The 22,803-nt window shown below is 48.9% G+C and overlaps 1 pseudogene across 1 annotated transcript in view; it reads right to left on the bottom strand.

Annotated features, from left to right (window-relative positions):
- Positions 1–866: 866 nt before the first annotated feature.
- Positions 867–22,803, bottom strand: part of LOC149440538 (chymotrypsinogen A-like) — a 38,923-nt pseudogene continuing 16,986 nt past the window's right edge. The window contains exons 7-10 of the transcript XR_016307581.1: positions 15,660–15,738; positions 15,269–15,449; positions 3,416–3,549; positions 867–1,081 (exon numbers count right to left, since the gene is read on the bottom strand). The product of XR_016307581.1 is annotated as a chymotrypsinogen A-like (transcript). The remainder of the gene's footprint in view (positions 1,082–3,415; positions 3,550–15,268; positions 15,450–15,659; positions 15,739–22,803) is intronic.

The following is a 22,803-nucleotide window of genomic DNA, read 5'->3' as shown; positions in this document are numbered from 1 at the left end:
AGATCTAAGGTGGTAATATCCCGGACTGGTCCCAACCTTTCTATCAGCTCGAGTGCTTTGTCCGGCGCCCTGCCTGCATTTTTACTGTTCTTTCTGCCTGGAAACTGAGAAACGTCCATGGCGTCCAAAAAGCGTCCCTTTAGGTCAGACGCGGTTTTAGAGCGGCTAGAGAACAGCGATAGTAAATCAGAACCACTTGCAGAATTGAGTGATAATGATTGGTGGGGGAAATTCCTCATCAGACACTGAAAACGATTCTGCGACTTTGCTCAGCGATGTGCGAACTTGGCGCTCTATTTCACATTTCAGTGTTTTTGGTTTGATTATTGAATAAAATGTATTATTCTTTTTTATTATATTATAATTTATGATTTCGTGTTTCAAGTTTTATCATATCCGGAATGTTTACTAGACTCTTGTTCGGACAGATTTCAGTGAGTTATTCCTAAAAATTACAGCCTACAATAAAAAAAATACATATTTCCATGCAAAAAAAGTACCGCTTTGAGCACAGAAATACTGACATAATCAGACCGCTAGGGTGGTTAATGAATGAATCCAAAATGAAAACCTTTTTTTTCCCCTCATGCACATCTCTACCGTTCACTCTCATATCCAATCATCTGTAGAAGTAAACAGTCCTCTGTTCCCATGATTGGACAATTGAAGTGAACACTCGAGCAATGTATCGTGTAAGAGATTCTCAGCGCCTGTAGTAAATCAGTCTTATGATCTCAGATATGTTATTTCCTTGGCCCCTGGCCACTGGCTCTGCAGCTAAAGGAGGTAGCAGCTTGTGGGGGGGGGGGGTTAAAGTGTGGTTCAATCATGGGGTTCCTGTACTTAGTGAGCACACAAGAAATGAATTCACAGCACATAAAATGATTTTATTGAATGTCGGAAGGACATTAAATAATGTTTAGTTAGCGGAAACATTCTGGTCCACCCAGGATCTGAGTTCGGTGACTCGGGTGAAGACGGAAGGGGCAGATGTAGAGCAGGTTGCGCTTCCGAAGGACACGATGCCAACCAGGTTCCACACTCCATTCCTCTGGCACACAAGGGGTCCTCCAGAGTCCCCCTGAAAAGAAAAGAACGGACGTCACAGAAGAATCCCCCAACTTTCACTTTGAGAAACTGAACTGTGAGCACAATGTGAATTAAAAGCTTCAGGAACTCATATTGCCCGCCTCAGGTCTTGGCTGGAGGATGCCCAGCATCATTTAGCTCTTGAATGTTCCTAGCCACGACCCCTTTATTCATTGGATGTCATTTCCATCTAACATGCAGGCTCAGCATCACTTATGGGCAGTGGTGTATTTAGCTTTTGTGCTGCCCTAGGCAACACAAAAATCGGGCACCCCGCGTGGAGAGAACCTGCCATTGACCAACAACACCCCTGCCCACCCCTCCTCAGAGAGCCTTCCACTAATACCCCCCTGTCATGAAAGACACTCACCTTCACAGCCCCGACATCCACAGGAACAAGAGTCGGGCTCTAAATACACCATCAAGCACCTCTTGGATCCCACCTTGTCCTCATGCCGCATGTGTCCCTTCTTCCAGAGGGTGGTTCTGCCCCCTCTGAAAAATGCCATCCTAGGAAAATGCCTTGTTTGCCTTGTGGTAAATACATCCCTGCTTATGAGTGTTACCCAGGGTGGTCTGCATGCAAATACAACCTTTCCTAGGAATGCCCAGTCTTCCACATTGAGACAATTTATTATTTGCATAACTGCACCTAAGAGCCAGCCCACTACTTGCATAAGGGCTGAAGGACCTTGAGAGGAGTACTGAGGCCGGGTGCTGTGGCATTCTTAGGAAGCTACACCCAGCCTCTTGGTGGCTGAACATGCAACATTCTGGTGACATGCGGTGGAAATTCCTCTCAATTCGGAGAGATTTCTGCTCACTTCCTGTTGTACCTTCAAGGCAGGAAGAAAAGGGAAATCTCCCCAGCCGTGCATAGACTGCAAAAAATAAGCAGACATAGGTTTAAACTCCTTCCTACCCTAGCCACGATACAGAGGGCACTGGCTTCTGCACCAACTTTGAATTAAGCGGCCTTTTGGCTAAGATCAAGTGTAGTATCTGTTCTTATCAGTGTCCGGTGGGGGTGCTCCCGACCATTCTAGTTTACGGGGATGGTTGTTGTATAGTACCCTCACTGGTATGATGGGGGTCCGGAAGGCTAGTACCGGAGGGACAGAAACCAGGGAGTGCCATGATTCGTTCTGGGGCCTTGGGAGTAATTCCTCTGGGGAGACCGGAAAGACCCAGTACCTCCTGATCTGAACATGCTACCTTGGTCTGGCCAGGGGCTGGGGAGGCAAAAAGTCCGCAAACTCAGTGCCCCCTGGGGAAGACGCTCTCAGGGGTGTCACTAGTAACACTTGGGTGTGGGACCCCACGGTGTGAAGATGACACATGGCCACTGTTTTTTCACCTCTTTTTGCACAGCGCCCTAAGGACCAGGCCTTTTGGCTAAGTCCAGGGCAATTTTTGCTACGGGCCTCAGGGCCTGGTCTGTGCACATTTCGGCACGGTACCTTTTTTTTATTTTTTCTTTTCTTTACTTAATTTAATTTATTACACTCCCACGTATTGTCACTTTTTGCTTTCTTATGTGTGTGCTTTCACGGATGGAGGGTGTGGGTCCTCGGGCCTACCCTGAAGTCTAGGGGGAGGATGTGTGGCCATACGGTTCCTTCCTCCCCTGATCCCTAGAGGACTCTTCTTCGGGAGAGTCCCCTTGCCTAGTACTGAATGTCCGGCTTCGGCTTGGCATAGGGAACGGTGGTCCACCCGGCCTTTTGGTCAGGAGGACCAAGTGGGAACCTAGTCCCCATCAGGAGCTTCGTGCCCCGGGGGATCAGGGACAGCGGTCCAAGCCCCTTTCGGGGTAGGACACAGCACACCCCTAAGTGCACGTTTTTCGTGTGGTGTTTTGCACTTGCACTTTTTTGCGGACACTTACGGGTTTTTTTGATATAGTTGCACGTTTGCGGACTTAAAAAAAAAACTTTGAATTAAGCCCCACCACTAGAGATAAGATCTAAAATGTAAAAATAAATGAAAGCCGATACAGAGGGCACTGGCTTCTGCACCAACCCCACACCCTAGAGCTGAGCTCCACCTTCATCAGTCAATAGTCCTGAGCCAGATCCTAAGATATAAAATATTAAAATAAATGAAAGCCGATACAGAGGGCACTGGCTTCTGCACCAACTCTGAATTAAGCACCACCCCTGGAGCTAAGCTCCTCCCTCATAGTTCAGTAGCCCTGTGTAATGTATCTTGGATTGTAGAGATGCCAACAAGATCCTTCAAGACTGCCTTGGATCCCTCAGCCATGGATTCTGGTTCCCCAGCAAAGTAATGGTGGCTAGTACAAATGAGGAAAAGGTCTTCGTACTATGCATGTGGAGACACCAGAGGCACCGGCACAGATCATGGTGGACCTGATATTACTTCCCTAGTATTTCTGGCATTCGGTGGTGGTCAGGAGAGGAAGAGCTGCCTGCTGGAGTTTAGTTGGCAAGGTTTGTGCTGAAAGAGAAAAATAGAAAATGAGAACATTTTAAAAATGTGTAACAGCAATGTCATCATCACAGAGGTTCTGTGTGGCAATCAAGCAGGCTATGATAGAATATAAAGAACAATTGGCAACCACCCCAACCTATAACTGGTCTTTGCAACAAGGAGCACATGGAAGGGCGACGCATGTCAAAAAACAACAAACAAAAATCCCCAGCTCACGTACCAGCCAGTCTGCAACAAACCAAATTAACCATCTAACAGTTCATGTTAAAATAATCTATCCATTGGTATCCACACTTAACGGCCACTCCATTAGGCCCACCTTGCTAGTCCCGGATTGGACCCCCTTTTGCCTTCATTCTTGGTGGCATAGATTCAACAAGATGTTGGAAACATTCCTCAGAGATTTTGGTCCATATTGACATGATAGCATCACACAGTTGCTGCAGATTTGTCAGCTGCACATCCATGATGCAAATCTCCTGTTCCACCACATCCCAAAGGGGCTCTATTGGATGGAGATCTGGTGACTGTGGAGGCCATTGGAGTGCAGTGACCTCATTGTTATGTTCCAGAAACCAGTTGGAGATGATTGGAGCTTTGTAACATGGTGCATTATCCTGCTGGACGGAGTCATCAGAAAATGGGGACACTGGAGTCATAAAGGGATGGACATGGTCAGCAACAATACTCAGGTAGGCCGTGGTGTTTAAACGATGCTCACTTGGTACTAAGTGGCCCGAAGTGTGCCAAGAAAATCTCCCCCACACCATGACACCACCACCAACACCACCACCAGCCTGAACCATTGATACAAGGCAGGATGGATCCCCCACACCATGACACCACCACCACCAGCCTGAACCGTTGATACAAGGCAGGATGGATCCCCCACACCATGACACCACCACCACCAGCCTGAACCGTTGATACAAGACAGGATAGATCCGCCACACCATGACACCACCACCACCAGCCTGAACCATTGATACAAGACAGGATAGATCCGCCACACCATGACAGCACCACCAACACCACCACCATCCTGAACCATTGATACAAGGCTGGATGGATCCAAGACACCATGACACCACCAGCCTGAACCATTGATGCAAGACAGGATGGAGATTTTTATTTAAATGTATTTATGAGCATACATATCCATCCTTAACTTATATATAAAAGTACAAAATATAATAAATAAAATACAAAACTAAACAAAGAAACTGAAAAAGTCCCAACAACCCCTGTGGGAGAAATAATAAACAAAGAACATAAAAGTCCATAACCTGGGGGGGAAAAAAACTATATACAATATATATACACAAGGCCTCTATGGCCGAGACCAAAAAAAAAAAAATTATAGAAAGGCCTTTATGGCTCAAAACATGAAACAGAACCATCTGCAATTTCCATATATATCCACTGCTTACGGCCTATATGGCCTAACTATACAGAGACCAAACTTAACCTGACTATTATGTACACCACGGGGGAGGGCTAAGGAACCCGCAGATCTTCTATGTCTGACCCGTACAACCTACCATGCAAAAGGCTACCAAAAAGACCGAAATGCAAAAGCTAGGGAGTGCAAGAGGCAGAAAACAGGGACAGTTCCCATCACCTGAGATCAACAGACCGCAGCAACAGGCTTGATGTTCCTCCACGCCTCCATCCAAGCCCTACGCCGCAGCCTGTCTTTCTCAAGACCCCAAATTTTCCCCACCTCACCAAGGATGTCACTCACCACCACCTGAACAGGGAGGACCTTCTGCCGAATGGAGACCTGACACCGTGTCATCCAAGTGTAATAACGGACAACTAAGCGGACTAAAAACAAGGTGTCCAAATCAAAACCCATGCGACACTCGAATGCTCCGTACACCCACTCCGCATACGACATGCGATGGAGGAAAGGAACACCCAGAGCCCCTCCCATCTGTTTATACACCTCTACGTTAAAGGGGCACTGAAGCAAGAAGTGGTCCATAGTCTCCACTTCACCCCCACACTCTGACCTCGGACAACCACGTTCATCCAGGGGACGGTACTTCAGGTTACCCCTCACGTAGAGCCTGCCGTGGAAGGCGAGCCAGGCCTGGTCCCGCAACTTCAGGGGGATCAGCTCCAGATTTATCAACTGCAAACCCTCCCTCAAAACATGGCCTGGGCAATCTCTCAAGGCCAGCGGCGCATGGAAAGCAGATGCCACAATCCTCTCACCCAGGAGCCTCCTAGGGAGGGACCGGATCTCCTCCGCAGTCACATGCCACCGCCGGAGTAACTTCAGGCACGGAGCCACATAAGCCAGGAGCTTACCATGCTTGACCCGCAGGCTTCTCACTGGCCCGCCACTCTCCCAACTGTGCAGAAAGGGTCCACACCAGATCCGGAACAGTCCTACCCATGCAGGCGGTCTCTCTGCCAGCATGTTACCAAAGTTATGTTTCAAGAACATCAGAGAAAAAAAGACCACCGAGTTGACCATACCTAGGCCACCCTCCCGCCTGGATGAGTAATTCACGTCCCTCTTGACGAGGTTCAGCCGATTCCCCCATAACATCTGGAAGAAACAGCTGTAGATCCTCATATAGAGCGATTCTGGCAAGAGGCAATCGAAGCTGATGTACAAAAAGACTGGGAGCAGGAAAGTCTTGATCAAATCAACCCTTTCCCTCAACGAGAGCCGCCACCCCTTCCAGCATCTCACTTTGACCTCGGCATCCGACAGCTTGGTCTCCCAATTTTGCTTGCTGTAATCAGCAGGGCCAAAATTGATGCCCAACACTTTGATGTTTGGCTGAGGCACCGGGAAGGCATCCAGGAGTGAAAAGCTCTCACCCTCCCTTCCCATCCAGAGAACTTCACATTTGTCCTGATTGACCTTGGAACCTGATGCTTCGGCATACTGATCCATTACTGAAACCACCTCCTGCGCCTCCTCTGGTCCAGAAATGAAAACAGAAACGTTATCAGCATAAGCCACAACTCTCAAAGGCGGATCTCCAGTGGCACCCACCGGCACCCTGCTCACCGCCCCGCCATCTAGCCTCCTGACGAAGGGGGTCGATGGCAAAGGCATAGAGCAAGGGACTCAGCAGGCACCCCTGGCACACCCCAGATCCAACCTCAAAGGGCTGCCCAACCCAACCATTCAACATGAAGCTCTCAGCCCCTTGATATAATGTCTTCAGCCAGTCAATGAACCTCCCCTCCAAACCATACCAGTCCAGGAGATGCTAGAGGTACTCATGATTGACCCGATCAAAGGTCTTTGCCTGATCCACCGCCAGCAAGTACTTTCCCCATCCTTCAGCCTTACACCGTTCCAAAGCCTCCCGGACAGCTAACACCGCTGTAAAGGTACTTCTGCCCTGGACCGAGCAATGCTGCTGACGAGAAAGCAAACTGTTATGATCCGCCAGGTGGTGCCTCAGGCTGCCCACTTGACAGACCTACCCAGAGCGTGGAGTCTAAGCCCCGGTCTGTGCTTTCACCGGGGCCCCTGATGGTGGGGATGGACTTCTAACAGACCAGGGCCAGGTCACGACCTCCGAGCAGGCCCACCAGTGGCAGAGGGAGCCTCCGGGGATGTATGCAGGTACCGGGAGAGCCAGATGTGAGAAGGACGGCGGGGCCTAGCAGGATGGTCACGAGCCGTGGTCCCGTGGGGTAAGCGAGGTACCGAATCGGCAGGCGAAGAGTAGTCAGGTCACACGCAGGGTCAGCAGGATAAGTCAGTCCGCAGAATGGTCAAACAAGCCGGGGGTCAGGAAAGGAGAAGGCAGAGTAGTCAGGGCAATCCGGGTCAAAGCACAGGAGAAGGCAGTGTAGTCAGGGCAATCCGGGTCAAATAACAGGAGAAGGCAGCATAGTCAGGGCAATCAGGGTCACTAATCAGGTACAGGAACTTCAGGATCACAGATAGACCTTGCGGCAATCTGTGACAGTGCAGGGCATCTTTAAATAGTGCGCCCTGCACTGTCATTGGCTGGCCAGGACGCGCCCCCGGGCTGTCATTGGCCGCCCGAGGCGCGCCCGCGGCTCCTACTGCGCATACGCGGCGTCCTGTCAGCCGCGGCCCGCCGGGACCTAGTGCTTGTGTCCCGGCGTGAGCTGTCGCAAGTGCGCGTGCGCCGAGAGAGGCGCCGCGATCCCTGACGCAAACTGTCTGCAACTGACGACAAGCGCCAGAACAAGATCTTCGCCAGAACAAGATCTTCGCCAGAACCTTTCTATTGACATTGAGGAGGCTGATGGGGCGCCAGTTCTCAATAGCCGAAGGATCCTTACCCTTTGACAGGAGAATAACTGCAGACTGTCTCATGGAAGGAGGGAGAGATCCCTCATCCAGACAGCTGTTATACACTTCCGCGAGACGAGGTGCCAGGCAGGACTTAAAAGCCTTAAAGAATTCGGCTGTCAGACCGTCTGGCCCAGGAGTCTTTTTAATGGCCAGACTATCAATCGCTCTGGATTCCAAAAAGCTCAACATCCTCGTCCGGTCAAGGTGCTTCTCACCCAGTAAGTCCGCATAAAAAAGGACCTGGAGACTTCCAGGATCCCTGACCTGGATTTCATCAGGGACCCCGTACTATCCCTCAGAGCAGAGATCGTCTTAACTGCTGCACTGTTTGCAATTCTGGAAAGGGTCAGGCAAGTGGTATTTCCCATAATCCCTCTCCAGAACCAAAGAGGCACGCCAATCATACTGGAATTGCCTGAGAAGAAGCTTCACCTCCGAAATTGTCCCCTCTGTAATGGAACAGGATGCAGCCTGGTATGGATAACCTCCTCTATGGATCTGGGCGATAGGATGTCACTCAGGAGGTCCCCTTATAGATAAGCTCTCTCCTCTGGGCCCTGGGATGGTCACCTGGGATCCTGGGGGATTAGATGCTCGGTAGAGAGCAAAAAATAATGGTGCTCATAGTATAGTATTTCTCATTAAAAGATTTAATAAATTGGTATGATTCCAAGATGTAAAATGAACACACAATTAAAAGGTATCCTCCATGGATAAAATGACTTGCAGCTTATGGTATACAAAGAAATCCTCAATTGGTAAAATACATGCAGCATAAAGCTGCTTAGTGCACTAACCAGCTGGTTACTCAAGATGGCTGCTGGACCTCCGTGATATGGCGTTGTGACGTCACAGTGTGCGGGGCTCCTCCTTAATGTTCAGGGACTCAACATCCCCCCAAAAACGCTTAAGTCTTCAGTTCATTCATGGCCAAGAAGGCCCACTTAATATGCCTACAGCAAACACATTTCTCAACGCAAGCCACACCCACATTTTTTTCACGCTCGATACCCCCAGGGGTATACCGCAAGGTCTGCAACTAAACAATGGTGTACTGATTGCATTCCATTGCACCACACCCTTCACTCTCTCAGCCGAAATGAAAGATCCAGAAGAACGTTATCTAATCCTCAGTGGTCAACTCAGGGACGCGGATGTAAGTATCGTGTCATATTACGCCCCCAATAGGCGACCCACATCCTTCCTCTCCCATCTCTTGGGAGGTGGTAGGTAAACTGGGTACGTTCATAATCTGCAGAGACTCAAATCAAGTACTAGTGCTCTTCTTAGACAATTCACACTTTTCTCCCTCCACCAGCCCTGCTAAGCCTTCCTTCAATCATCCGATAACTAACTACAAACTGGTGGATTCCTGGCATGAACGGAATCCTACTAAAAAACACAACTACTACTATTGTCACCCCCATAAAACCTTCTCGCGAACCGATCACATTTTTTTAAGTGTAGGCATGGTCCCCGAAATTGTGGCATCAGTGATAATCCCCTTCACTTGGTCGGATCATAACGCAGTGTTAACTACCATAGCTTCCCCTATTCTAACGGCCCGCGACACCTCTTGGTGCCTTAACGATTCTTTGCTTAAAAAGCCGTCACATCGCACAGATATTGAAATAGAAGGATTACTTACTACACAATTCCACCCCTGATATATCCCCTCTCATTTTATGGGAGGCACAGAAGCCGGTGATTCGAGTGGCGATTATACGCCAATTGACGCACCTCAAGCGGGAACGCAAAACTCTATTTCACAAACTGGAATCTGACTTCAACTCCTGTTATACGGCGTTTCAAACCGACCCATCCCCGACAAATAAAATCCGACTAGACAAAGCTCATTTGGAGTTTGACTTATTCTCAACTGACTCGGCAGATAAATCCTTGAGACGTTTATGACTGTTATGGACCACCTGATGTACTCTAGCAGTCCCCAGGACAGGATTCCCCAGGGCGCGGAGTCTAAGCCCCAGTCCGCTTGTTCACCAGAGCCCATGATGGTGGGGATGGGCTTGGAGCGGACAGTGACCAGGTCGTGGCCCCTGAGTACACCCACCTGAGGTAGAGGAATCACCAGAGGTAATGACAGGTAGAGAGCCCGATCTGAAGTGGTAGATAGGTCTGGAGAATAGCAGCTAATCCATGCGGGTCAGATGGATGGCTGAGCAATAGCGTGGTCAGACGGGCTGGGTCGGTAACGGGCGGACAGCGTGGTACAAGACAGTAGCCACAGAGGAATCGGGTCACTCGCTGGGTCTGGTAACAGAAGTTCGGATCAGAAGGGATATCCAGAAGAGAAGTCAAACGAGCCAGAGGGTCAGGGCAGGAGAATATCAGCAAGGTCAGGTTCAAGCAAAGGCCAGCAACAGTCAGGAGTCAACTCACAGATCACAGGAACGAGATCAGACCATACGGCAACTTGTGTCTGTGCAGGGCTGGTTTAAGTAGCCCGCCCTGCGCCTGACAGGCGCAGCCTAGGTCCTAGTGCCTGCCCAGCGCCGTCATAGGTGACGGGTGCGCCTGGGTCCTAGTACCCTGCTGCCTGCATGTCTTGACAGACACCTACGCATGTGCAGACCCATGCGTCGCGATGGTCCCTGACACCGGCATAAATATTATCTCAAAGCTAACACACCAGACACTCTGCTTGCCCGTACCCTTAAATCTATGGACAAACCCTAAAAGCCCATTAGAGTTAAAGTTGTCCTATCACCGAAGCCGAGGTATCACGGTCCCCCTCCCTTGCTCCCTCTCTTCCCCCCTCTCCGGATTCCTGCATCCCCCCCCCTTCCCCATTGCATGTCCCTGCTCCCGAACGTAGCCCACATAAAGTGGTGTGCTGGGGGCCAGGGAGCTGCCTCCTGTGGCGAGTCCTCACACCTCTTCTCGGCTGGGCGCCAAGGTGTCTGCCGCCCCACTGTGCCTGCATGTGAATTCTCCACATGCAGGCCACCTAGGTGTCTCCGTGTCTCAGCGGGCACAGCGCAGCCTCGAGGTTCTAGTGCTCTGCTCCCACCGGAGACAAAGGCCGCGCTCTCTGTGCATGGGCGGGGTGAGGGGGTGGGGCTTGTTGCCACAACAGCATGGCACAAGGTCATTGCCTGGCAACCGGGGAGCATCCTGCTCCAGCGATAAAAGACCGGAGCAGGGAGTTCTGCCCCTGCTCGTAACCCAGGGTGCTGTGAGAGGTCATGTGCGGCAGCCTGGCTTCTGCTGTGTGCCCGGACTTAACCCATTGCCTACCAGTCTGCCTTCTGCTGTGTGCCCAGACTTAACCCATTGCCTGCCAGTCTGCCTTCTGCTGTGTGCCCAGACTTAACCCATTGCCTGCCAGCCTGCCCTTCTGCTGTGTGCCCAGACTTAACCCATTGCCTGCCAGTCTGCCCTTCTGCTGTGTGCCCAGACTTAACCCATTGCCTGCCAGTCTGCCCTTCTGCTGTGTGCCCAGACTTAACCCATTGCCTGCCAGTCTGCCCTTCTGCTGTGTGCCCAGACTTAACCCATTGCCTGCCAGTCTGCCCTTCTGCTGTGTGCCCAGACTTAACCCATTGCCTGCCAGTCTGCCCTTCTGCTGTGTGCCCAGACTTAACCCATTGCCTGCCAGTCTGCCCTTCTGCTGTGTGCCCAGACTTAACCCATTGCCTGCCAGTCTGCCCTTCTGCTGTGTGCCCAGACTTAACCCATTGCCTGCCAGTCTGCCCTTCTGCTGTGTGCCCAGACTTAACCCATTGCCTGCCAGTCTGCCCTTCTGCTGTGTGCCCAGACTTAACCCATTGCCTGCCAGTCTGCCCTTCTGCTGTGTGCCCAGACTTAACCCATTGCCTGCCAGCCTGCCTTCTGCTGTGTGCCCGGACTTAACTCATTGCCTGCCAGCCTGCCTTTTGCTGTGTGCCCAGACTTAACCCATTGCCTGCCAGCCTGCCCTTCTGCTGTGTGCCCGGACTTAACCCATTGCCTGCCAGCCTGCCCTTCTGCTGTGTGCCCAGACTTAACCTATTGCCTGCCAGAACTGCCCTCTGCTGTGTGCCTGGACTTAACCCATTGCCTGCCAGCCTGCCTTCTGCTGTGTGCCCGGACTTAACCCATTGCCTGCCAGCCTGCCTTCTGCTGTGTGCCCGGACTTAACCCATTGCCTGCCAGCCTGGCTTCTGCTGTGTGCCCGGACTTAACCCATTGCCTGCCCTTCTGCTGTGTGCTCAGACTTAACCCATTGCCTGCCAGCCTGCCCTCTGCTGTGTGCCCGGACTTAACCCATTGCTTGCCCTCTGCTGTGTGCCCGGACTTAACCCATTGCCTGCCAGCCTGCCCTTCTGCTGTGTGCCCAGACTTAACCTATTGCCTGCCAGCCTGCCCTTCTGCTGTGTGCCCAGACTTAACCCATTGCCTGCCAGCCTGCCTTCTGCTGTGTGCCCGGACTTAACCCATTGCCTGCCAGCCTGCCCTTCTGCTGTGTGCCCGGACTTAACCCATTGCCTGCCAGAACTGCCCTCTGCTGTGTGCCTCCCAGACTTAATCTTTGCCTGCCAGAACTGCTTTCTGCTGTGTGTCTCTGGACTTAACTCTTGCTATACCCATCAAGCGCCCTCCAAATCACTCAATAAAAACCTTGTGTGCTCCACTGCTCCCCGCATGTGTTCTGTCCCATTTACACCTCCGTCACACGAGGTATCCTTGGCCATCCTTGGCTTGAAAGTAAATAAATGCCCAGGACCGGACGGTTACCCCACCTTGTATTACAAATCCTTCACAGAGCTTTTAACACCTCTACTAACTAGTGCTTTCAACACCCTACTCGAGGGACAATCCTGGTCATGGTCTGGGTCAGGTTCAGAGACCAGTTGCTATAGCAGTGTTAAGGCTTACCTGAAACCAGCAGGATAGGTACACAGGCAGGTCACCCTGGGAAAGGATGCAGGCTCACCTGAGGTGTGGGGTCTAAGCACCAACTGGTTTTCACCAGAGCTCCTAATGGTGGAGATGGATTTGGCTGCGTGTTGGTACCAGGTCGCAGATCTCAGGATCACCCCACCAGGGAATGAGCAAGCCGGAAACCAGTAGCAGATCGAACAAGTTAAAGGATCAAGCAGAAGCGGAGTCAGTCAACAAGCCAAGGGTCAGTCACAAACGGTAGTAGATCAGGATGAGGCGAAATCATAGTCCAGAAACAAGCCAAAAGTCAGTAGCGAAGGTATAGACGGCAGCAGGAGAGACAAGCGGGAAATTGGCTGGTGAAGGCACAATAATATGGCAAGAGGAAGTGCAGAGACATGGCTTTTATCAGGAAGTTCATGGGAGGAGCAAGGGGTTCAAGGTTCAAGACAAACAGGGCCAAGGCAGGATCATCCAAATAATTGTCAAAGGAGCTGTCCAGCATTCCAGGTGGCTCAACAAGAAGAAACATTGCCACTCCCTGCAGAAGGCCCAGGTTCAAACCCAGGCTCTGACAATCCTTTCACTTGGAATCTCTAACAGCTATCATCTGTAATCCCTAAGCCTCATTCTGACGAATTCATCTCTAATGAATATTGACATTAAGCTTTTAGCCAAAATCCTCGCAACTAGACTGAATACAATCATCGGGGGTCAAGCAGTGTGATAGCACCTGCAGCTAGAGCATGGAGTATCCCTTTCTGATTCCTTTCACTTGATATTAAAAAAGCATTCAATGCCATATCCTGGCCATACCTACATTATATCCTACAAAAGTGGGGATTTGGCCACACTTCCTACGCTGGATTTCAGCTTTATACGACTCACCAAGAGCGTACATCAAATATGCCGGTTACAAATCAGACTTCCTTCACATTGGCAGGGGCACGTGCCAAGGCTGTCCATTATCTCCTCTGTTATTTGCCCTTCTTATCGAACCATTAGCATAAACACATTCATTCTGACCCCAAAATCAAAAATCGAACTTGGTGACCACATCACAAATTGTGCTTATTCTTACTGTTCTTATCCACCCCACTCATTTTGGCACCGAACCTGCTGGCCACACTCAGTTTGCTTCTCTCTCAGTAAATGTCCAGAAATCTACTGCTCCTAATGCTGTATATCCTTAACGGAGGAGGAGAAGCAGCTATCCCAAGCAGCGCTACCTTTCTCATGGGAACTCCATCACCTTCCCTATCTGGGTATAAAGCTCACCGCTCCTCATAACGACCTCTTTGCTGCCAACTACCCCTCGATACGTGAACAAGTGACTGCTTTAATGTCACGATGGTCCTTTCTCCCACTTTCACGGATAGGCAAAATCAATGTTCTCCTGATGGTCAAACTGCCCAAACTACTATATCTTTTTAGAGTTTTGCCAATGCCCATCCCAGCCTATTTCCTGAAGATCCTACAAAGAAGAGCTAGGGCTTATGTTTGGGGAGCAAGGAAACCAAGAATACCCAAATCCACACCTTATCTCCACAAACTTAGTGGCGGATTGGGTCTCCCTCCTTTCACCTCCTACTACTATGCAGCTCACTTAGCGCATCTGCCCAAATACCATGCAGTCAGTGAAACCCCCTATGGGTGTCCATAGAATCAGTTGATTGTGACCTTCTGACGGTAGCTAACTTGCTGTGACTGCGACGAGCAGACCTAGCTTCTTTGTGCAACCCAATTGTTTGTTGTAAGCATTCTGAAAATCAATAAAAAGTAAACTATAAAATATATTTTATATATATATATATATATATACACAGTATATATATATTGTGTGTATATATACAGTATATATATATAAAAATATTTTTGCATATAAATACATTTTTTTATTTATTAATCAAATTGGAGATATTTGTATATCTGGCGAGAAATCACATCGGTAAAAAGAATTCCGGAAAGTTACATTGTGGTGCCATATTTTATCGAGGTATCTGTATTATTCAATATTATTTTGCTGTAATGGCTGGAGGCGCTGTGTCCTAATTATATACGAGAGTCAGACACCGCCCACTTCATTAATAATTCATAAATCGTATTGCTGACCGCTATACAGAATCAAAAGCACCACAGTACCCCAACATTACTGTGGGCAAACATACAAAATCTGCAGGGGATCCAATCATTACTTTCCCCACGGTATCTAGGAGGGTGCCACAATTAGTTACCCCTAAGGGTAATTTACTCACATAGAGCACGGGTGTCAAACTAGCAGCCCTCCAGATGTTGCCAAACTACAAGTCCCATGAGGCATTGCAAGATTGACAGTTATAAGTATGACTCTCTTGAGACATGATGGGACTTGTAGTTTCACAACAGCTGGAGGGCCGCCAGTTTGACACCCCTGACTTAGGGGATTGCTTGTGTTTAGGAATGATCAGTATTTGTCTTCATATATTTAGTGATTTACTAAGCTGCAATGTTTAGTCTACTAATTGTATGCTTTATTTTCAGAATATCAAATTCCCTTACTGGCAGCATTGGTGTAACCCCATCCGGTGATGACGCACTTTTCTCCTCCACTGAAGACATCACAGGTGGCAGGAAGACAAACGGGGGAAATGCGGTCGGTGTAGGTGGCAGGACTGGATAGCTTGAACAGGGTGATGTCATACATGATGGTCACAGCACTGTACTGGGGGTGTCTGAAGACCTGAGAAAAGTTATGTTAGAATTACATTCCTAGAAATGTAGGCGAAACCAACCAGATAAACCCAACCAGTCTTCACACACACACCCTGTAGGTTTATCTGACTTTCTATTTGATCCATAACAGCGCATTCCTGCCTGGCTTTGAGGACAAAGACAATTAGAGCAATTACTGTTTCCAACTCATTATCTTTTGATTAAAAAAAGTGCTTACTTTGCTGATAGTCTTTCTCTGGGTGGCCTCGGTGGTGGAGGAGCGGTCAAATAAACCCAGGACCACACGGTGGGCAGTCCTGGATGGAAGAGAAAAATGATCATTAGTACTCCTAATTACAAGGAGAAAGCCTTGGAAAGGAGAGTAGCTACATTTTACCAGAATTGGGTCACTAAGAAAGGAAAATTAAGTCCTGGGTATCAATTGGCTCCAGTTTCCAAGATACAGCTTCAGGTCAAAATTGCATCAAACTAATTTAAAATTACGAGGGGGGTGTGCGATTAGGCTCTATAACGTTTCTGCAATAGGTGATTGTGACGGGAGTGACTTTGGGTGGGGGGCCCATGGAACACAGCTCACTTTGGATGGGGGCCCATGGAACACAGCTCACTTTGGAGGGGTGGGGAGACCCCTGTCTCAGCTCCCCGTATCCCTCTGATATGTAAGTCACCCTGTGCCTGTTAGGGGTGCAGGGAGAAATGTCCTGATATTGTGTAGACATGTATAGGAGATAGGTGGGGGTTGTTGATTGTTTGGTGTCATGTGATTGCATCCCATTGTTCTATTATGTGTCTTGCTTGGGAGCAAACTATTATGGGATGTATGTGTTTATGTATTGGCTTGGTGGGGGGTGTCTGCTGATGTGTTTCTTGTTGCTAGATGTGGTTTGCCCTGCCCTGTGTTATTATGCAGGGAGGGGAGAATTGTTCCCTTGAATGTATATATCTTGTGTCTGTGTTAAAATAAAGCAGTCTATTTCCTGGTTTCGTTCGAGAGTGGTGTCCGTGGATCTGTGTTCGGACGGGGAAGCTGGAGTCTAACGGAAATACCCCAGTGCAGTCAATGTCCGGTTCCACTACAGTGATGTAGCAATGAGAATGGGGCCACGCCAATTCATTATATATTTATCTTTTTATTGATACCAATAACATAACTTTCCATTCATTTATTGGATTTTCATGAAACATTTGTAAAAACTGACAAGCTCTAACCCCAGATTGAACGACAAGGTTCCATCTTTATTCGGTATCTAAACTGCGCTTTTCGGCTTTTCTCTTGTGAACTGCAGTAGGATCATCCCTGGAGAGATTCCAGCAGTGATCGGCAGGCATGGATAGACTTCATTTCCCTTGGTATCTTCTCTCCATGCCTGGTGGAATCTCTCCCCTTGCTCATCACTCACAACCCCACAGTTCAAAGAGTAAAAGTCTTAAATGCGAGTGTTAAGCCAGCCATACACGAGTTGAATTCCTAAAGAATTTTCTTTCAAAAATCTTTTCTGAGAATTTTTGTTTGAATTTCGAACCATTAGTGGGGTCACAGAAACGGCTGATTTTTGTGTGATCATCAAATTTGAGTGATCGGGTATGTTGGACATTTTTTTAAAAACAAACTAATTTCGAATCAATGATGGGAGAATTGTGCAAGAAATATAAACGAAAAAGAAACAAGCATGAGCTGTGAACTGGAAAGAAAAGAAAATTCTTAGCTACAAAAATTCCTTTCTGTAGCAACATGAGGGGAAATTGAAGGCTTGGTTGGGTGAATTTCGAAATCAATGGTGGCACCATCAGATTCCAAAACACAAAAAAATTTCTGATTTTCTAAAGAAAATTTGTTCGGAATTCGACCCGTGTATGGCCTGTAGAAGGAGTGAATTTTCAGTGACACGTTTGCACCAAGGTCTTTATAGGACCTAAGCAAATTTTCCAAGTGTGTTTCATAGTTATCAGCTTTGCTGATCCCAAGATCCTCCATTGCCACGGACTTGAAGGCTTTTCATGTCTTCTTTTCCTTGCCGTGCAGCAGACGATCAAACTTGTCGTCTCGGAGAAGTACTTGAATCTGTGGACCAACAAAGAGGCCTTCATTGATTGCAAGGTTTCTCATGTCTTCTTTTCCTTGCCGCGCAGCAAACGATCAAACTTGTCATCTCGGATAAGAACTTGAATCTGTGGACCAACAAAGAGGCCTTCATTGATTGCAAGGTTTCTCATGTCTTCTTTTCCTTGCCGCGCAGCAAACGATCAAACTTGTCATCTCGGAAAAGTACTTGAATCTGTGGACCAATAAAGAGGCCTTCATTGATTGCAAGGTTTCTCATGTCTTCTTTTCCTTGCCGTGCAGCAGACGATCGAACTTGTCATCTCGGAGAAGTACTTGAATCTGTGGACCAACAAAGACGCTTCACTTCTTTCCAAGTCTTGGAATCTTTTCATAGAAATATTTGAAACCTGGTTTTGTTTTGTCCGTAGCCTTTACAAAGTTCTTCATCAGCCCCAGCTGCATATGCACCGGTGGTAACAAAATTTTCAAAGAGTCAACAGGAGCTGAATTTTGAACATGTTTCTTTCCTGGCTTCGAGAAGATACGAGGCATTATGATCATCAGACACCTCCCTCCCTTCTAGGTGAATATACCCACCTGTGTATAAATCTTTATTGTTAAATATCCTAAAAACTTTAGCCAACCAGCACCTTTATCACCTGTTTTCTAATTCCTCTAATCAAAATATGTATGAATTAGCACATTTTATCTCGGAGGTCAATAATTTTCCAAAATTTGTAGACCAGTGTAATCCAAACCAGTTGCGTATCATCACCCAAGGGAAGGGATGCCCACTGTGCCCTGCCACACTCTGCACACTGAGGGTTATCCATTCTGGATCCACTGCTGCTGTGATTCCCGACCCACTGCCGCCACTGCTCTTCCCCATGTCTCCACTTCTTCTCACTGCTCAACATCCCCCCACCGCTCTGCCTGTCCTCCAAAATGCTCCCCTTCCACTCTTATGTGCCCCTCCCAGTTACGGCATCCTGCAGAACTGCCATTTCACCCCCGGCACCATTCTCCTGTGGCTTCCTTGCCGCTACCGGATTCTTCTTTCTCCTCTAACCGGCTTTGGATGCTGCAGGGGAGCCACAGGGGGATTTAACTCTGCAAATAGATTCCCCCAACTTCTCCAAATGTACTGGCCCACTCCATCACCGATACCCCAGCGCCCCCTCCCTGCAGATCCCCTGGCCAGATCCCTGTCCTCCACCTTTGCTGGGACTGGAGATTGGTGTCAGGATGGAGAGCAGGGGGAGGGGAATGTCATATTTACCAGGCCTTTCTGAATGAATATAGTGAGCAATCGGTACCAATCGCTCCTGTGTTCATCTTTGTTTACTATGCTTCAGTTTGGGAATGAATATGAAGCCTCCACACAGGAAGCCTCTGCTGCTCTGAGGGCTCATTCACATGTAAAACCACAGCTCAGCCTAAAGGTTTGACCGTCCCCCCAACCACAAATATGAAAGAGTCCTGACTGGGGTAAAATCAGGGCTGCAGAGTACCATGGAAAGAGTAACCACTGGAAGTGACCTCTGTACCTCCCTCTGTGCTCATACTCCCCACCCCTGCACCCCTCCTATCTCTCCCCTCCTCCCTCTGCTCCATTTCTCTCTCTCCTTCCCACTCTCTGCACCCTCCCTGTATCACACTCCATCTATCCTATTTCTCCCATCTATTCCTATATCCCTGCCCCCCCATCTCTCTTCCTCCTCCCAATTCTCTTTCCTTATCCCCCTCTCTCTCTCTCTCTCTCTCTCCCCCCCCCCCCTTCCTCTCCATCAAAATTTGGCTGGCTCAGAAGAGACCGGTAAAATTACGGTCCACCTCTGGCCATTTCCACTCAACAAAAGTTGATCTAAGAACTGACGTCAAAACGGGAATGTTGGATTATATTTGCCGATCATCGGCTGCAGCCACTGATTGGAGAATCCTGGAGAAGAACGCAATGTCCCTAGTGGGGAGGACTTGTCCATCCACCTGTGTAGATGGGGGAATATTTTTTTTGGCTAAATGAAAAAAAAAAAAAAAAAAGATTACTCTACAGGCACCATCACTCCAGACCCCCTCAATCCATGTATGTTGGATGTCCTGACCAAAGTGTTCCTTATCTGAACTGTTGCTTCTTTAACCCCTCGCCTACCAGGAACTCCCCCCCCCCCCTTCCTGCCCAGGCCAATTTTCAGCTTTCAGCACTTTATGATGTCCTTCCACAACAAGAGAACCGCCTCCCATCCGCCATTTCCCTATATGGAGGTGGTTAAGGTAGGCTCAGTCAGGCAAAATTATATCTTTTTTGTGTGCAGAAAGGCATATGTAAATGAAAGTTTAACCTCCCTAGTGGTCTGATTATGTCCATATTTCTGTGCTCAAAGCGGTACATTTTTTTGCATGGAAATATGTAGTTTTTTTATTGTCGGCCTGTAATTCTTAGGAATAACTCCCTGAAATCTGTCCGGACAAGAGTCTAGTAAACATCCCGGGGAGGATACAATTTGAAACACGAAATCATAAATTATAATTTAATAAATAATCATAAAAAAGAATAATGTAATAATAATAAATGTAATTCAATAATGTCATCAAACCAAAAACACTGAAATGTGAAATAGAGCGCCAAGTTGGCCCATCGCTGAGCTCAGTCGCAGAATCGTTTTCAGTGTCTGATGAGGAATTTCCCCCACCAATCATTATCACTCAATTCTGCAAGTGGTTCTGATTTACTATCGCTGTTCTCTAGCCGGTCTAAAACCGCGTCTGACCTAAAGGGACGCTTTTTGGACGCCATGGACGTTTCTCAGTTTCCAGGCAGAAAGGGCAGTAAAAATGCAGGCAGGGCGCCGGACAAAGCACTCGGGACACAATGTATGTGAAATGGTTGGATACAGGAATGTTATACGATGTGATTTTAGTGTATTTAGTGAATGTCATTTTTACAATTTTACAATTTCCCGCCAGTTCCATCCCCCGTACGTCCCGACGTCGCAGGGAACGGAACCCGGAAGATAGATGCCGGCATCGGCCGGAGGACATTACAGGGGACACTGCAGGGGGGACATCGCGGGAGCGCAGGACAAGGTAAGTGATCGAGGGATCCCGGAGCAACGCTGCAGTGTATTCCCGAGTGTAGCTCGGGGGGGGGGGGGGGTTACTGCTTCTGGTGCTGAAACTTTACCCCGAGCTACACTCGGGAATACTGCCAGGGGGGTTAACTGTTTTTGTATGTAGCACTACCCCCTTAGGGATCACTGATGAATTGGCTCCCCCATAGTCCTGCACAGCAAGTTGTTCTGCATTTTTCACACAAGCTTTCATCCAGAGAGAGAAATCAATCTTTGAGTGTTTGTTTTGTTATTATATTGAAGGGATCAGAACTTGGATGGGGTAAGTGGAGGAGTATAGGATGCCCAAGGGAACCAATAACTGAGGACCTGTCCTTCCAACCCCATGTCCAATCGTTGGCAAACTCATGCAGGCTCCACCTCTGCAACATCTCCAAAATACGCTCCTTCCTTACCCCATACACCACTAAAATACTCGTTCACTCCCTTATTATCTCACGCCTGGACTACTGCAACTCCCTCCTCACCGGCCTCCCTCATCACAGACTATCCCCGCTTCAGTCTATCCTGAACTCAGTGGCCAGACTCATCCACCTTACCAACCTCTCCGCATCTGCCACCCCCCTCTGCCAATCCCTCCACTGGCCTCCACTCAGTGTCCTCCACCCCTCTCTGCCAATCCCTCCACTGGCCTCCACTCAGTGTCCTCCACCCCCCTCTGTCATTCCCTCCACTGGCCTCCACTCAGTGTCCTCCACCCCTCTCTGCCAATCCCTCCACTGGCCTCCACTCAGTGTCCTCCACCCCCCTCTGTCATTCCCTCCACTGGCCTCCACTCAGTGTCCTCCACCCCTCTCTGCCAATCCCTCCACTGGCCTCCACTCAGTGTCCTCCACCCCCCTCTGTCATTCCCTCCATTGGCCTCCACTCAGTGTCCTCCACCCCCCTCTGTCATTCCCTCCACTGGCCTCCACTCAGTGTCCTCCACCCCCCTCTGTCATTCCCTCCACTGGCCTCCACTCAGTGTCCTCCACCCCTCTCTGCCAATCCCTCCACTGGCTTCCACTCAGTGTCCTCCACTCAGTGTCCTCCACCCCCCTCTGTCATTCCCTCCACTGGCCTCCACTCAGTGTCCTCCACCCCCCTCTGTCATTCCCTCCACTGGCTCCCGATTGCCCAACGCATTAAATTCAAACTACTAACACAGACATACAAAGCCATTCATAACTCCACCCCAAACTACCTCACCGACCTGATACCCAAATAGCACCCTACCCGTAATCTTCGCTCCTCACAAGACCTCCTACTTTCTAGCTCCCTGGTCTCCACCTCCCACGCCAGACTGCAGGACTTCTCCAGGACTTCCCCATCCTCTGGAACTCACTACCCCAATCCATCAGACTGTCACCTACCCTCCTCACCTTTAGGCGCACCCTGAAAACCCATCTCTTCAGGGAAGCCTACCGCACCCTCACCTAACAGCCGATCTCCTCCACTCCTCCTACCACTCCATCCCACACAGCCACTTCCTCCTGTACCACTATCTCCTCCCTCCTAGATTGTAAGCTCCCAGGATCAGGGCCCTCGCACCCCTCGTGTATTGTATTGTTACTGTATTGTCTCATGTTCTGTCCCCACTATAATGTACAGCGCTGAGCAAACTATTGGAGCTATATAAATCCTGTATAATAATAATAATGACAACTTCCTGAACTAGTCACAAGCTTCTCCTTCTTCAGCAACACAGCCTCTGTTGGAGTGCTAACCAGCATCTCCAAGTTGTAACACCCCAGACCCTAGATCAGTGGTTTCCAAACTGCGGCCCAGGGGCCAAATGTGGCCCTTTGCTTGCCTTTATCTGGCTTTTGGAGCTCTACTTTATTCACTGACACCTACGATGGGACACAGTTCCTCCCAGTGACACAAACAATGGGGCCCAATAACACCAAAGATAAGCACATTCTTTCCAATGACAGGGCACAATTCCTCCCTTTGACACCAGTAATAGAGCACAATTCCTCCCAATGACACCAACAAAGGTGCCCAATGACACCAATGTTGGGGCATAATTCAGATAAATGGCATATACAGGAGCCGATCCTCCTTATTTTCCTCCTGAAACTGCTGAAAGCTGACTACTCCTCTTTTCCCTCCCAATGGCATTCAGCAGCTGCAGAAGGAAAATGTTCATTATGCGATTCCACAGAAAAAAAATTTAAATTCTGAACCATTTCATTTCATTGTGGCTT

This window comes from Staurois parvus, unplaced genomic scaffold (assembly GCF_062004578.1).
Source record: "Staurois parvus isolate SC_StPar_1 unplaced genomic scaffold, SC_StPar_1.0 ptg001076l, whole genome shotgun sequence".
NCBI classification, from domain to species: Eukaryota; Metazoa; Chordata; class Amphibia; order Anura; family Ranidae; genus Staurois; species Staurois parvus.
Note: the sequence above shows the minus strand (reverse complement) of the source record. Positions and strands in the feature narration are given on the sequence as shown.